Source organism: Ambystoma mexicanum, chromosome 9, assembly GCF_040938575.1.
Source record: "Ambystoma mexicanum isolate Mex_15411 chromosome 9, UKY_AmexF1_1, whole genome shotgun sequence".
In the NCBI taxonomy this organism is placed as follows: domain Eukaryota; kingdom Metazoa; phylum Chordata; class Amphibia; order Caudata; family Ambystomatidae; genus Ambystoma; species Ambystoma mexicanum.
The window spans coordinates 423,650,939-423,667,801 of record NC_090931.1 but is presented as its reverse complement, the minus strand read 5'-3'; positions in this window follow the sequence as shown (position 1 = coordinate 423,667,801).

Below are 16,863 nucleotides of genomic sequence, written 5' to 3'. Positions count from 1 at the left end.
CCCGTTATTAGCGCCTTCCCCATTCCCATTGAGCCCTATGGGGGCTCAACTGGCAATGGGGAATCGTTCACAGAATGGGGATTTACCGGGTCTGCATAGGTCGGAATGTCTCAGTAAGTCCCCATTCACTGAGACCAGACCCAGACCCAGTTTGGAGGCAACCATGGCGCTAATAGCGCCATGGCTGCCTCCAAACTCGTAATGGCCCCCATAGACAGAATTTGGGCACAGTTGTGAATATTGGCGAGCATCATTTATGGAAGAGAGAATGAATATCGGCTGATGCCGAAGCTGGATTGACATGCAGCGATGTTCAAGCGCCGCACCTAGAAAATGTAGAAATTCAGCATATTATATACAATGGTGTGTATAACCTATCCACTAACAATTTCACCCCTCCAATTACACCTCTCAAACTCTAATCAGACACACCACAACCCTATACCACAACAAACTGCAAATAATTCACTACACCGCAACAACAAAACAAACCTTACATAGACTTGCACAACAGCATACGACGCCTACCGACCAAAAAACACTCCAAGTACAGTGAACGGTGTTAACCGTGTTGTGGCTGCCAACAGCACATCACTGATCTGACTTGCACCAAACCAGGGAAATCTGATGAGATGCAAAATGATAAGTCTCCTGCTTTCCTACTGGCGATTTTGTAAACAATAGAGTAAACTTGTGACTTTAAAGCACTTGATATTATATTGCCCGTGTCCGATATTTTTGTAATTTGGTAAGCTGTATTAGTTTTATCGAGAGCGAGAAGTTATGGAAAACGTGTTTAAGTGGGTTTCCCACCTCTGTGGCTCTAGCTGTGCTAGGGTTTATTAGCTGTTTGGATTTAGATCAGTAACCTCTATTTTTAAATGTTTGGGATCATTAATTCGATATTTTAGCATTTTTTTAAATGTTTGTCATGGTATTTTTGGTTGTTGTTTTGAGATTGTAATTAATGTATATGTAATATGAATTTTAGTCACTTTCTATATTGTTATGGTTGAATACGATTTTAACCAATAAACAACATTTAAATAAATAAAATAAATTAGATAAATAAACAAACCACCAATGACATAGACATACATTATGTCACAATGGGGGTGTCTGCTACAGTCAGTCACCCCATTTCAGTACCTTATAGAGCTGTCTCTGGGATGTATCTGGTGACTGGCTGGGTTGATTGGGTGGGGTCTGGCCCCTTGTTGGTTGCTTTGGGTGGCCCTGTCCACCCGTGGGGCCCTCACCCGTGGCCCGCACCGATTTCAATGTCTCTGCACAGACACCTGCCCAGGTTGGGGTCAGCTCTTCACCACTGCAGCCTCAGCCTTTCAGAACTTCAGGGTGGCACCGCCTGGGCTGTGGGGGCCACCTGCACTGTCACTCCCCACACCCACTGCACCCTGTTCTGGGCATCCCCGTTGGGGCCACCTGAATGACTGCTGCGCCCTGCAGGCCATGCCTAATTTACACGGTATCCACATTGGCGTGGGGTGCCACTACTTTCACCACCACACCCGGGCACCATTTTAAGGTCAGATGGTGTCCCCATAGCAAAAGGATACTGCATTATTCATCGCCATGCCTGTGGCCCGATGCTCTTCTTGTCTCGCCCCCTCAGCATCACGTCACACTGACTCAGGGAACGGGTTGCTGGAGCTTTACTGAGGCTGCCTCCTCGAAGCAGCCTAGGGCTTTTCTTCATCAGGCTGCCATAATGACGCAGCCCGGGACTTTCAACATCCCGCACTTCATTACCCAGGCTGCCTGGCAGAAGCGGTTAGGTGGAATTTCATAGGGTCCACATAACCAAGTGGCAGGATGACCGAAGGCACGGCTGGGGTGACTGGTTCAGGCCTCTCACCTCACACAGCCAGGAGTTGCCTATTGACCCTGGGATGCTCTGCACATGCTGGCCGGGATTTTTACTCGTCTGGGCCCTTCAGGCCTAGCCACTTAGTAAGCCGACTGCCACCATGTCCCCGTGGGCACCCATGCTGCCCCTGACACGTGGCCAGGGTCCACAGTTATCACACTGGGTCGCACACCTCATGTGGCCCGGTGCCACAATGTCTTTAGGCCCTGCCGTGCCGCTTGAGGCAGCGATCAGCCAGGGATTTATTTTCTTTGTGGTTTCTCCCCACTCAGTTCTCTTTTTCTACCCCATTCGCCTGTAGCTTCTCTTTTCTGTCTCTCCTAACTGTTTTCACAACTGTCATCTTTTTTCAAATCCTCTTTTGATTTTATTTTCCCCTGTCCATCCCATTCCTGATCAGGGGACTTCTGTTCCTTTGTTCCTTTCTCAACATTCTATGCAGCCTCATGGTGGGCTGAATGGATTAGTCCAAAATATAGACACATAAAACACACAAACAATATATTTAATACAACCTTTTTTTGAACCCTGATGCCTATGTCTTAATTTTTAGGTTTTCCCTTAGTGGACAAGTATGCAGCCCTTTCTCGCAAGGCCCCTTTTGGGCCACATGCTACACAAACCTCACAGTTCTACTTTAGAGGATCATATGTTACAACAGCTATTCAAACTCAGCCAATCACGTTGTAGAGAACCAAATCACAAACACATGTAGACGAAAGTAAAGAGGCAATGCATGGGGAAGCGAAGGGGTCTATACAAGGAAGCCATGACAGGGCAAGGGAGTTTTGAGAACAAGACAATGGCCCTCATTACAGGTTTGCCGGTACACAGTAAAAGTGCTGGTAATACCGTTAAACAGCACTTTTACTGGTCCTGCAATGTATGAGTTTGTTGGAACACAGTTATCATAATTACCTGCACTGACATCACCTCATCCGGAATTACCAGTAACAGAAATACCGGTAATGCCCGAAACCTGCATCGGTAATACTGGCAGAATGGTATCACCGGGATATCCCGAGATTGGATTTGCGGGTAATACCAGCAAAACCATGGAAGAGATAACACTTCAGAGCACACCCATGGCCCTCACTGAGAGGAAGTTACTAACCCTGTACCTCCTAAAAAGGATGAACATCTTTGACCTCCTGACCCACATCCAGGAGGACATCGAGAGCAGGATCGGTATTGTGTCAGCCATGTCACCATTGCTGAAGCTGGTGTCGGTCCTGCACTTCCTGGCCAGTGGCATGCTTCAGCACTCTGTGAACCAACTGCATGGCATTTTGTAGCCTGCCTTCTCCAGAGTGCTGTTGCAGGTGCTGGAGGCCCTCGTGCACCAGGTGGCCAGCATATCTCCTTCCCCACCACACAGGCACAGTTCATTGCCACCAAGGCCCGCTTCTATGCAATTGCTGACATGCCCAATATGGTGGCATCATTGGACTGCACGCATGTTGAGCTGGTGGACCCCCATGCTTCAGCGGAGGTCTACAGGATCCAGAAGAAGTTCAATTTCCTGAATGTTCAGGTCACCTATGACGGCAACCTTGTCATCACGCACTGCTGTGCCTGATGCCCAGGATCAATCCATGATGCAATGGTCCTTTTGAACAGCATGCTGCCAGCCTACATGGGGTGTCACAGAGGACACAGGACCTGGGTGTTGGGTGAGTACATGCACAATACCTTCTACCTAGCAGCATGAGTGGCAGGCAAACAGGGGGCAGGGGGCACAACAATGTCACAAATGCATGTCCGGAGAGCACCATGCATATACAGAACCACCAGTGCACCCCTCAATTCACAGGTAACAACACACAGGAGTATCACATGACTGGAGATGTAGCACTTTCACAAGCCAATAGTGGTGAGTCGCAATTACTATCTAGCATGTTACTCATATACCTACACTACATATACCTACACTCATATACCTACATAGGCAAAGGCCGAGGAGCAAGTCCGATATATATTTACGCTACACATAGCAATGGTTTAGGAATTTTTTCCACAACTTTACCCTTTTTGGCTTCCACCACTGACTGACGACTCAATAGTTTTTAGAAAGGAGACAGCCTTTAGACTAAAACAGACCAAACATCCTCCCGGGACCCCAAGTCTCCACCCTTGCAGTATCACAGCATGGAAGAACTAATACCACACATTGTTCAGGGTAAGCCAGTGGTGCATCCGCTCATTTAAAGAAATGTTGTATCATCAATAGGCATCAACAAGTTCACAGTAACATCTTAGTGATTCCACACATGTCGATTTGTATTGTTTATGACAGGTCCTGGGCACCTTGAATTATTAATGGCTGTTGGTGATAGTACTATAGAGTCATTCTTCACCAGATCAACATAACAGTGTATTCTAGAAATCCAGCCTTCCGAGGTAAGATTTTCATTAACAGACCTCTTACCCTGGTATATAAAATGATATACAATTAGATAAAGAAAAAGAGCCCACCTCCTTTCTCGTATATATATATATATATATATATATATTCAGTGAAAAAACTTTGTTAAAGGGACGTTATGGTTAAGTTGCGCTACTAAAAACCTATGAAATTCAGTGAAAAAACTTTGTTAAAGGGACGTTATGGTTAAGTTGCGCTACTAAAAACCTATGAAATTCAGTGAAAAAAACTTTGTTAAAGGGACGTTATGGTTCCAAGTAAAACCGAAAAACCCTTGAAATTCACCAGTTATGGTAAGCTAAGCAACCATAACTCGCGCCACCACCGTGCACTGCTAAGACTAACACCCAGGACATCAAAGATGACATCACAAATGTCATTGATGACATCACTGATGAGATCACATGTCTGGCTCACTATTTTTTCTTTTGCTGACATAACTAGGCCACATGGTTTTCTTCAGTAACAGTCAGAAACTAAGAATTTTATTTTATTTGTAGACGTATCCTTCTAGTAGGTTCTTACAGTAATTCCCTTAGAGTACAGTCACATCATATGAAACATATACATATGGGAAAACACAAGCTTGAAAGACAGCAATCCTTTTTGTGCATAAAGATAATCACTAGACTTATGAGAACCTTCTGATAGTTCTGTTGTTTTTTTATGGCTGTACTTTCCCTGTGTATGGTCATATTTGTATACATTGTACTCACACTACTTTCCTTAGGGTCCAATCACATCAAGTGATACATATACATAGGGTAAATAGCAGCTTTGAAACAGAGCAATCATGTATTTGCATGAAACTAATCAGTTAAGTTATGAATTGTTTCTGCTACTACTTGTGCTTTTTTGCTACCTTCACTTTCCCTGTATATACCCATATTGGTATGTGTTCTTGTGTCTTTGTGTTTTGTCTATAGTAATGCAATTATGTAATACATGGGTTTTATTAGCTACTTATTACATATTTCACAGTACACAAAAATCTATTAAGAAAACAATTATCATATCATTATTTAACATATTAACATTACGAATAGTATACCTTCATCTTCTACGCTGCACACAATGCTATGTTTCTGCATGAGTAGCTTAGTGTACTTAGTGTACTAGATAGAATCCCATAATAGAATGCTATTTATATCAATGCATCGTTCAATGCACTAATTAGGGTATGATATTTATTGCAATGATCCTTGACACTTTTTTCGCAACATTATAATAAGAATCCCTAGTACTCATATTTGATGAAAAGTACATACACATGTGATGTCATCAGTGATGTCATCAATGACATTTGTGATGTCATCTTTGATGTCCTGGGTGTTAGTCTTAGCAGTGCACGGTGGTGGCGTGAGTTATGGTTGCTTAGCTTACCATAACTGGCGAATTTCAAGGGTTTTTCGGTTTTACACCATAAACCATAACGTCCCTTTAACAAAGTTTTTTCACTGAATTTCATAGGTTTTTAGTAGCGCAACTTAACCATAACGTCCCTTTAATGAAGTTTTTTTCACTGAATTTCATAGGTTTTTAGTAGCGCAACTTAACCATAACGTCCCTTTAACAACGTTTTTTTCACTGAATTTCATAGGTTTTTGGTAGCGCAACTTAACCATAATGTCCCTTTAACAAAGTTTTTTCAATGAATTTCATAGGTTTTTAGTAGCGCAACTTAACCATAACGTCCCTTTAACAAAGTTTTTTCACTGAATTTCATAGTTTTTTAGTAGCACAACTTAACAATAATGACTTTGACTTTATATACATGTCATATGGAACTGACTAGATCTCTTCTTATGAACTTGATATCCGCGAACTTATTTAATGTTCGCGGACATGTTCGGAGAACAGTACCACCACCTAAAAACTCTGGGGAGGTATGTGTAATAGTTATATCATAACATAGGAACATTTAACAAATTCACAAAGCAGCACACATACAAAGTATATGTAGTAATACTTAAAAAATGTTACCCATATATGTAACACACTAACCATTCATGTAAATACAATATGTTTTAAAAAGGAATATACCAAAAGAAGATAAAGTGGCTTCCACCATAATTACCTCACAGACGCTCCACAACCAACAGCAAGACCAGACGTATACACTACTGATTACATATCTCACCAGACATAGTAAGTGCACTTCTTTTTATTCATATATTTATAAAGTTTCTATATTAGAAAAAAAAAAACATATTACTTTTTTGTTTTCTCACAGAAATGTGTACTACTCTCGACTGGCTAGAGGAGCATTTCCCACGAGAGGAAATGTTAGAAAATAGTCCACCTAATGGTACACACTTTACTATATAAACCAATTAATAAATATTATTTTGTATACATTTAACATATACATTTTTTTTATTACTGACCATACAAAAATTCCAAGCATCTCACAACAACAATCAGAGGATATCACTCTACAGCAGATTCATCAAAAAATGGACGACCTTATGCAAAATTTTATGGATTTGAAAAACTTTGTGGAAAATTATGTGAAACCCCCAACAGCACACCATTGTCCAACCTGCACTTGTCCCCCCTCGCCCTATCCCACGCAGTTAACCCCAAACCCTGTCTATGGACCAAAGCGTTTCGATGACATTTCCTTCTTTCTTCACCTGATCCCAGTTATCTAGAAATCCCTAATTCTCCTGTTTTTGTTTCCGTTTCTGCCCCACCTTCCCAGTCATAATTATATATATATATATATGAAATAAAGTTACTTTTCTTATGTTGTGTTGTAATTACTTTCAGTTCCTTGTAATAGAAATCAATTTAGGTGTCCACGGACACCGCGGTTGTTCGGAAATGTTCGTAAAGAAACGAAAATGTAACTGTCCTGAGGACACTACATCTGTCCGTAATGTTCTCATGCAAGTTGAAAATGTTCTAAGAACACTCGTAGTGTCCTGAAATGTTCGTAAAGAAACAAAAATTAAAGTGTTCTAAAGAACACTATATCTGTCCGTAATGTTCGCTATCAACTTAAAACTGTCCTAAGAACACAATTGCTGTCCTGAAATGTTCCTAAATACACGAAAATGATGTGTCCTGAACAACAGTACAACTGTTAGTAGTGTTCGCTACCCAATTGAAACTGTTCTAAGAACACAATTGGTGTCCTGAAATGTTCCTACATAAACTAAATTACACGTGTCCTGAAGAACACTATATCTGTCCTTACTGTTCGCTACCAAGTTTAAACTATTCTAAGAACACACGTGTTGTCCTGAAATATTGTTTCACGTGTGACGCACTTTTAATTACTTCAGAACCCGAACAGTGTCCGTAGGACATCAATGCGCATGCGCTAACCAATCTCCGTGCACTTGGTGTCCTGCGGACAGGCGGTTCCTTCGCAGACTAGTTCGCAAACAGATCATATGACCGCGCCCACGCTCATCGTATGTCCTGAAATGCGAACACTGTTCGTGTCCCCGAACAATTTAAAAGTACATTTTTAGTTAATCCATAATATTTTTCAATAAAATCTCACCATGCCACAAGTCCCACATAGCAATCTTGACTTTCTATATACCTTTTGAAACTTTCCGATCCTTTTTTTGTGTTCGATCTGTCCGTGCACAAGCACCCCTATAAAAGACCACGCCCAAGAGCTTATTCCCATTGTGTTTCTGGCTATTCTTCAGAACATAGTGATTTTTGCTGCCACCATCATCGACATGGCATCCTTGGCTGCTGAACTGCCACTTGGTGCTGCACCTGCTTCAGCACCACCACCACCCCCTCCACCACCACCACCTCCCCAAGGGCCTGAAGAGGGGAACAGGAGTGAGGATGCAGAGGAGGAAGAAGAGGATGATGATAATGAGGTAGAGGAAATCCCTACTACCCGCACTAGGCGTGAGTCTTGGGTGTGGCGGTTATTTACCATTCATGGGAATTGTCCTAAGGCCCGTGCGAACCATGTTACCTGCAATGAGTGCAAAATGATAGTCGCGGGAAGCACGGTAGCTACAGCTTTGGGACCACTTCTATGAAGCGACACCTGAGGTCATTTCACTCTGGGGCTATTCACAGGGTTGTACCTTGCGAAGAACGTAGCAGGTTGATTTCCTCTACTTCATCCTCTGTTTCTGATCCTGTCACCACAAGGACCACCTCTGTGGGACAGCGTCTTTCTCAAGCTGCCTCACAGGCCATACAGAATGCTGATGACCCTTACCTTTCAAGGGTCACAGTTGTATGTATGTACTGTGACACAGTACTCTGCAGGGGGGAGCGACTTCGGAGTGCTTTTGAGACTATCGTCTCAGAGCACGAGAAGACCTGCTCACTACCCAAATAAAACCCACTCTACATCTTCCTCTCTCAGCTCGCCCTTTCTTATCCCTGTGGTTGGTGCCCCCCCCTTTACCCTCTTTTACCCTCCTCTCCTACTATGTCGTGTTTGAAAAACCAAAAAAAATACAAAATTACAAAAATTTAAAAAAAAATAAGGCTCTTTTCAGAGCCGCCTTTCCCAGTTAAAAAATAGAAGTGAAAATAAATGAAGCAGGGCTCTTTGTATTTTTTAGAAGTCCGCGAACAGTTCACGAACATTAAAAAAATTGAGTTACTACTCCATCACAAACATTGTAATCTTCTCTGGAAAGAAGTGGTGGCTCTGAAAAGAGCCTTTGGGTGGTGTTTGTAAGTCAAAAATTGTAAATGCTTAACATCTACTTCAAAATCGTTGTTGTAATTCCAAAAAAGGTTGCAATGCATTTTGTACATTTCTCAGAAAAATCTGATTGCCAGCATAGGTAAGATGGACTCCATCTCTGCGAAAAATGTATGTACTACAAAACATAATATTTTCATTGTGAAAAGAAGACATGCCAAAATCTCTTAGAAAGCCACAAACAGCCTTATTAACATTGCGCCTTGCTTTTTCCATTTGTGGACCAAATGAAGAAGAACGAAGCCACATTTGTCTCTGCGCAATCCGTGAAAATATCACGTGCGAATTAGGAAACATGTCCATAACCTTCCTCAGTCCTTCTTTCATAGCAAATTGCAAAACAATTCCAGTCACATGCCCTAAACTGTTCCCTCCACAATGAATTACAATTATGTCTGGATGTTGCTCTGTCTCCAAAGTAGCACAGAGAGGTAGCAAATCCAACCACTTCATTCCACGTACTCCATGCCAGTGTACTTCCACATGTGGGAATCCAAGATCTACAGCTACTCCACAGCTTTCTGCACGCACCTTCAACCAATGTATCCACGAATCTCCTAAAATCCAAATAATCTGTTTTCTGAAACACACAGCCATAGCTATCTTTTGTTCTCTCAGCAAAAAGAGTATCTCAAAAAATCTCTCCTGGCACAACACACCCACCAAACTTTCCTGACCAATCCCTTTCAGTGCTTATTCTCATTTGCATGACTTCTGAACCCAAAAATCCCCGGATGTAACTCCCGATGTCCTGGAACTACCGACATGTCCGCGGACATATCGTAACATGAACAGCCCTTCTACCATTTCCACTACACTCTCTCTGCCATTCCCTCATTGGATGTACCTCAAAAATCACATGACCATGCACCAATCACATTCAAGACCTCTACATCTAACTGCATCATCGTAGATCAGCACTGCAAATGTACTCTGAATCTCTCTGAGTACAAGTGTCATATCATTGGCAAGCAGCATCTACCACAAATACTGTACAAGTCTTCAAGATTTCTACTTGCAGCTCCACGCATATCCATATGCATGAACACAAACTTCAGGTATGCACATTTTCTGTATAGTACATGACATAGCTCTCAACCATTTTTGTTTTACAGGTGGGTGAAATCACCCGATTTTGTTTTTAGCAGGTGAGACGCCCATTGGAATGAATGGGCGTGCAGGAGGCTTGGCGGGTGAGTCGGCCCTTTACAAGGTGTGTGACACCTGCCAAAAGCGTGTGACTTGAGAGCTATGGTAGATGAACACATTTTCAAACAGACTTTTACCTTGTAAAATCTGTTAAATGAATTTACTGTACTTTTTTCAATTTCGTAAAATCAACTACCACTTATACACCTTTATACTTTTTACTTTCTTTAAACACACACACTCAAATCATGTTAAACTAACTTTTTTTAAATGATATATATAGACTACATATATTCAAACAAAATTGCATGCAAACACAATCTATGTTTAAACCTTTATAAAAATACTTATACAATTTCATATTTTTTGTTTTTATTTATTTATTTACTTAATTACTTTAAATTAGACATGACATTGAGGCGCTATTACCTAGAACAGTTTCCTTACAGAAATAGTGGTATTCACTAATATATTATAAATTTCACAAGACATAGTAAAGATATTTTATTTTTGCTACAGTTAGTCATTCAATACAATTTGTTCATTAAGAACATATCATATACACTGAACTGATGCAATGTATCTTATGTAAATAAATTAGTTTAATAGTTTTACAGAAGGCACTGAGGATTTCAATTAAAAAAATCAATATCTAAATTAAAAACAGTGCTATATACAAACAAAGTTACTAATTTGAAGCTTTCACAGTTGCAGTGAAGACCAGTTTCCTGAAAAGAAGCTGCCGAATTCGAAGAAGAAAAACTAAGAAGTTAGTAAAATATCACCATATTATTTATATTATTAATCAAATATACTATAAAATTAATACCAGCTATTTTGGTTTCTTAAAATAGAGATTTTGTACCATTTTGTCCAAAAATGTCCATGTCGTAAACAGCGATGTACAACCAGAATGGCCCACAAATTTCTATTTTTGGACACACAAATTAGCCAACTGAACCACTACAATTTTCATATTATAGAACAAACAACTGTTTTAATTGTGTACATTACATTTACTATTTGTACTTTTCCACACTACTAGCTTACTTTTTTTTTGTCATCTGAACCCCAGTTTAGTGACACATAAATTCAAGAATACCTACCCCTACTAGTTTTAGTTCCCAATGCACAATCACACACCATTACATGCATCTTTATCATCTTACTCAAACACTCATGCACACAGCACACATACATTCCAGAACACCCCAACCCATATCTTCTTTATTTTTTTCAACAGACCCTAAAGAATGCCTACCAAAAGACAACTCCATAGAAAGCAGCGCAAAATTAGAGCAAATGAAAATAAAGGTGTCCAACATAAACATCCATCTCTAGCAGAATTTGTAAAAAAAGTTGAAACAAAACAGCTAATACAATCATTTAGTGAAACACAAAAAGTTTCAAGTACAACAACTTTGCTTCCTCTATCAAAATGTAAAACAAACGAAAAAACAATTAACAGAAAATCACCTATCAGTACAGATAAAACTACTTCTTCAAATTTTAATATAGTGCAAAGTAAGCATACCAAGAAAAGTATTTTAGCCAAAATATACCGTCACAAAGTCCTTCAAAATCTTATAAAAACAGGAGAGAAATCAGGTTCAAAGCTTAAAACCTATCGTAGGAAATTAATCTTAGAAGCATTGATGGACAGTGCAATTCTTCTCAAAAGAAATTTATTTATTTTACTGTTAAACAAAATGAAACCACTAACATAACTAATAACTAAATTACAAAAAAGACTTCTCAATAAGCGAAATGTCAACAGAAAGAACTTCTTAAGTATCTGCGGAGGTGAATGGAATCACGCTACGAGCACAGAACCATATTTTAATGAAGAAGCGTACAAACAAAAGCAAACAAATACAATTGCCATAAATAGCAGTGGTCGAGGTTATGAAAAAGTGAATAATACCATAATGGAACAAGAAGTACTCATTACAAAAATATGCCCTGAAAACTTAGAATTACCCCTCCATTCAACTGAATCAGAAAGTCTAGTGTACAAATGGCCATGCACGTCAATGTGTAACATTCCCAAACAATGTTTCAAATCTTTACACCAATTCCTCAATAAATATGTAAAAAGCAAAGACAAAATCAAAATTAAATTACTGCAAAATATAGATACCTGTCCAGTGCGCATGTACACAGGACTACAAGGACATTCATTGGCCTGCATTACAGGACCTACTTGTAAAACCACTTTCCATGATATCAAAAGGATGTCAACACATCATTCAACTATAAGAGATTTAGTCTATAAACTGTACTATGCTAAAAGTCCTGCTTTAGCACTAGCAAAGTTAAATAACATCCTTCTACATGGTACAGCAAAAGACCTACTTGAAGAAATTCACTATATCCAGAAAAAATATTTTGGAAGTGAAAGCCATTTACAGAATGAAATAGCTTTAAACCAATTAAGCAACAATTCTACACATGGCAACCTTTTGCTAAACACATACAAAAAAGAAATACTAAAATTTAAAAGTACATCAGCTGAAGTACCAAACCATGTATGTGTATGTTGCCGTAGAATTTTTTATAAAAGTAACACAAAAACTGTGGACCTATCATACAAAATAGAAGACAATGAAGATTCTAAATGGTTTGAATTAGCTCTCTACCTTCTAGCAGAAAACAAATATGAAATAACTGAGCCCTTAATACTTTGCAGTTATTGCACCACAAAACTCGACAACAATCAAACTCCTTCACGTTCTATCACAAATAATTTGGAATTATACCCAGTACCAAAACCTCTACAACAACTTAATTTATATGAGAGCATTATAATTTAAACAGTACACCCATTTCAAGCAATAATACGCCTTCAACCAAAAACAGCAAAATTACCTCCCTCTGAATTGGTAAAAGGCATTCGTGGAAAAGTAGTTTATTTACCATTAAATCTAAAAGAAAATGTGCATACTCTAGGAGTGCAACGTCCAATGCACCAATCTTTAATTATATTAGTAAATGGAGTACCTACAAAAGACAAAAAAATATGGCAACAGCTGGTAGATTTATATAAAGTTAGACAAGCCTTCCAATATCTTAAAGAGAATAATGAATATTACAAAGAAATTAATATTGAAGAAAACTTGAAAGATACAACTGAAATAATTCAAGAAACACAAGAAGCTGGTGAATTTGAGCTACTAGATCCTGCTACAATATCAAATACTTTAGACCAGTATACAATTCATCCTTTGCACTGTAATGACACCGTACAAGATGTACTGGAAACTTACCAAATGCGTCAAACAAAAGGATCGCCAATCAGTATATGGGAAAAAAGTATAGAAGTACGTGCTTTTCCTCTACTCTTTCCAACTGGCAAAGGAGGAAGATATGATGATAGACCTATTCAAATATCAGCTTCAGAATACCGCTCATTACGGATGTATTCTGAAGATCCCAGAATTAGACAAAATGTGGAATACATATTCCACCTACTCTTTGAAAGTGAACTAGTAACTTTATGTTACGGAGTGGCACACATATTAAAATCAGGATCACACTTTCAAAATATGACAGCTACACAATTATTAGAGAAAGTGCAACAAAAGGATGAGATTTTACAATCAAATATTACAAATCTATTAGCAAATATCCGTGGTACTAAAGAGTACTGGTTTCGACGTCATGGAGATGTACGTTGTATGATCAGAAACCTTGGCCCACCCACTTGGTTTGTTACATTAAGTTGTGCAGAATATGCATGGGAAGATTTACATGATTTCCTACGCATATCAAATAAAAACAAAACAAACATAGATATTCTAACACCTGGAGAACTTTGTTCTTTAGATCCTGTTAATGTTTCAAGATATTTTCACCATCGCTTCATTGCTATGCTACATTTTATTTGTAATAAAACTGTTCCTCCCCTTGGAGAAGTGCAACACTTCTATTGGAGAAAAGAATACCAAGCCAGAGGAGCACAACATATCCACATGCTTTTATGGATTAAAGATGCTCCTAAATTTGGTCAAGACAGTGATGCCACTGTTTTACAGTTTATTGAAAAATATGTCACTTGTCAAATTCCATCAGAAGCCACAAATAGTGATCTTTGTGCACACATTTTACAATTTCAAAGACACAAATGTGGAAAATATTGTCGTCGCAAATACAAAAACAAAGGCAAAGACTACACCAAATGCCGAATTGGTGTTCCTAGACCAGTTACAAATACAGGTCAAGTAAACAACCTCATGTCTTCAGTTAGACATACTGTTAAAGGAAAGTCACCTAAAAATACATATTACATAAAAAGAAAAGAAGAAGAAAAATATATCAATGATTATAATGCAATCATTGCCCACTTATGGAATGCAAACATAGATGTGCAGTACATTGCATACAATTCTACTGCAGGTGCACGATATGTCACAGCATACTTAACTAAAGCAGAAAAGACAGAGCTCCAAGACCTCTGGAATGACCTGTCATCAGATAAAACAGTATCTCAGAAATTATGCAGCTTGGGCATAAAAATGCTCACCCATAGAGAATGTGGATCTTATGAAGCAGCTGATCGTTTAACTGGTACTTCATTGTATGGTAAATCTGAAAATATAGTATGGCTAAGTCTTGGTCCAGCTAAATATAGAAAAAGAGTTCTAAAATCATATGAAGATATAGAAACAATAGCCAAACATGATCCCAACAGCCAAGACATTTTAAAAAACAATTTATTGGACACATACTACCCAAACAGAAGTAATACTTTGGAAAACATGTGTCTATACCAAATAGCCCAAAACTACACATACAAAAATAATGTGAAACCCGATGGAAAAAAAAGGTAAATATAGAGTGACAGACTGTGAAGGCAGCTTAGTTAAACTCACTAAACCAAATTTAATTAATCATATTAAATTGTCATTGAAGACTCCTCAACATAAAGAAGTATATTACATGTCCCTGCTACAACTCTTCAAACCATGGAGAAAAGAAGAACAATTACTAGATAACTATGACTCATATGTGGATGCTTTCAAAGCAAATGTAAGCACTATAACTGATGTAAACTTTACACAGTACAAAACAATGTTGCACAATGAACAGCAACATGAAGAAGAACTCCAAGCTCAACTAGATAAGGATACTCCTGACAGTAGTCAACCTTCTGTAACAGGAAGCCAAGAACCACTGGGAGAACCACTAATAACAAATGAGGCAGAATTAGCTATGATAGAAGTAGAAAACACCATGTGTCAGTATGAAGATAAGGAAGACTTAACTATACTACAATCAATCAAAACTAAACAATGAGCAAAGTAGCATTTTTCAAGAAGTAACAAAACAAATTGCACATGGTGTAAAACATGAAAATAAAGAATGTTCCTGCCATAATTATAAACCTATACTACTGTACGTCAGTGGTGAAGCTGGTTCTGGCAAAACATTCCTAATCAAAATCATTAGTAAGTTCCTTCAACAATTGACAAACAACAAACTGTCAGCTGTTGTCACTGCCCCCACAGGTTTAGCTGCCTACAACATAGGTGGTGTTACATTACACCGATTACTACTATTACCAGTAGAACACCAGAACAAATTAGACTATTACAAACTTTCTGCAGAAGCTGCAATGGAATTACGCAGAGTATTGAAACAAATGAAAATGCTACTAATAGATGAAGTGAGCATGGTCTCCAACCTGATGTTAGCTTTGATTCAGCTCAGATTACAAGAAGTACTCAAAACAGACTATGAAGATCTCTTTGCAGGAAAACACATTATTGTTTTTGGAGATCTGCTTCAATTAACACCAGTAAAAGGTGAACCTATTTTTAAAACATTAGGGCACAAACTCGTAAAACTGTTGGCAGCATTGGAAATGTCAACCTTTGGCAACATTTCCAATACAGAGAATTAACAGAAAACATGAGCCAATCTGCAGATCTCACTTATGCCAACATTTTAAAAAGTTTGAGAGTTGGTATACTTTCTAAAGAAGCAGAAGCAACATTGAAAACCCGGCACATTAATGCACTTTATGGCGATAATGCATGTGCTACAGATGTTATGGAACAATTAGCCCACAAAAATGTCAATTGTATGGCCTTAATGCCAACTCTTGCAAGCTGTTTCAAATTCAATGAAATCATGCTAAGTAAAGAAATGCAACCAATAATGGAAATTAGCGCCACAGACAAACTAGATGTACATGGTATGACACTACCCATGTGTGACCAAGCCACAACAAGACTAAATAATTTAGAATAATCAATCTCAAACACAGCAGGCTTAGAAAAGATGTTAAAATTATCCTTAAATTGCAGAGTAATCCTTAAACGTAACCTTGACGTGGACCAAGGACTAGTTAATGGAGCACTGGGTACAGTTGTTGGCTTTCAAACATACCCACGTGACAACAAAATTCAGTTTGTCAATATACTCTTTGACAAACTTTCAGAAGTAAAACGGATAGGACGCTCAACAGCTAGATTCCTTCTCTTCAAAGACATGTATCTACGCAGAGAACAATTTTCTCTAACTCTTGCATACGCAGTCACAATTCATAAATCACAAGGTCTTACCCTAGACAAAGCAATGATAGATATTGGTAACACAGTCTTTAAAGAAGGCATGAGCTACGTAGCACTATCACGCTTACGTACACTTGACGGTCTATTACTAATCAACTTTGATGCAAGTAAAGTAAACGCTGAT